Source organism: Trichechus manatus, unplaced genomic scaffold (genome assembly GCF_000243295.1).
Source record: "Trichechus manatus latirostris isolate Lorelei unplaced genomic scaffold, TriManLat1.0 scaffold00510, whole genome shotgun sequence".
NCBI lineage: Eukaryota > Metazoa > Chordata > Mammalia > Sirenia > Trichechidae > Trichechus > Trichechus manatus.
The window spans coordinates 10,709-11,950 of record NW_004444446.1 but is presented as its reverse complement, the minus strand read 5'-3'; positions in this window follow the sequence as shown (position 1 = coordinate 11,950).

The window sequence follows — 1,242 nt, the reverse complement described above, 5'->3', positions numbered from 1 at the left end:
CAGTAAAAGGTTTAAACTGTTTATCTCCTATGTAAAGAGGCCTTTTTAGAAAGGAAGTACATAAACACTTCTTAAGAATATGAGGAAGCAGAGGCCCAGAGCATGTAAACAACAAATATTTGTGGTAGGGGAGGGGTTGGGGAGAAGACAACGTTTATAATGATTTAGACTTCTTCATCACATCATAAAAGGAATACTAATGGCATAAATAATTGCATAAGGCTGGAATCTCTTAGGCTCTTCTGTGACCTCAGAGAGCCTAGTCTAGCCCTACCCATGCTTCCCATCCTCCAGATGTGTGGCAGGTCACTTGGGAATGGACACAAGATTTCTTAGTCCGGGAATGGGAGGAAATAGTAGTTTTCTATCTGTGGGCTAGTTGCTGAGTCAAAGGAGACAACGTTACTGAATGTCTATAAAGCGTTAGACTTTCTTCTTAAATGACTCTAGTTATCCTCACTACAAACTTAATTATGAATATTAATAAACCAAAACAGTTGCTGTGGAGTCAATTCTGACTCATGGCTGATGAGGAAATGGAGACTCAGAGAAATGCCTTGGCTAATGTCACATGCCGTGAGTTGGGAGAGATGTTTAAAGGCAGGCCTGAGGGATTTCTGCTGTAAACCATCCCACAAGTCTGCCTCACCCTGAGCCAAATTCCCTTCCATTGGAGAGGTGGGGGCCTTGCTCATGACCCTGGAGCCGGCCCCCAACTGAGGGGACCCATGAAGAGTGCCAGGTGAGCTCAGGGATGTGGTCAGGCCATGCTCCTGCTGTGTGGTCTCAAAGTATCACTTAACCTCTGCTGCCTTGACCTCCTCATCTGTGAAATGGGGATCAGATTACGTTGTGCTTTTGCCCAGTGAAGGGGCGATGATTAATGAAATCATGATGGGGTCTGTTGAGCCCCAGGGCAGACTCATTTATTATGGAGTAGAGTACATATTTTTTCTTCCTTCCATACCTTGTCAAAGATTAAAAAAAAAGTAACAAAAGTTAAAGTAAAAATTTCCCAGAATTTTATTGCATAATATTTAATCATTACAATCTAACTTAAGCTAAAATCCTTTATTTTAGTTAACAGTTTGTGATTACTATCTGATTTGTATTTGGCACTGGCATAATTCTCGAGTTTAACCAGACTTAACTTCTTTATTCCTTAAATAAAATGGATTATGCACAGAGTGACATTTTAAATTACCACAGTTCCAAACACCTTTAGGGCTTTGAGGTTTAGTC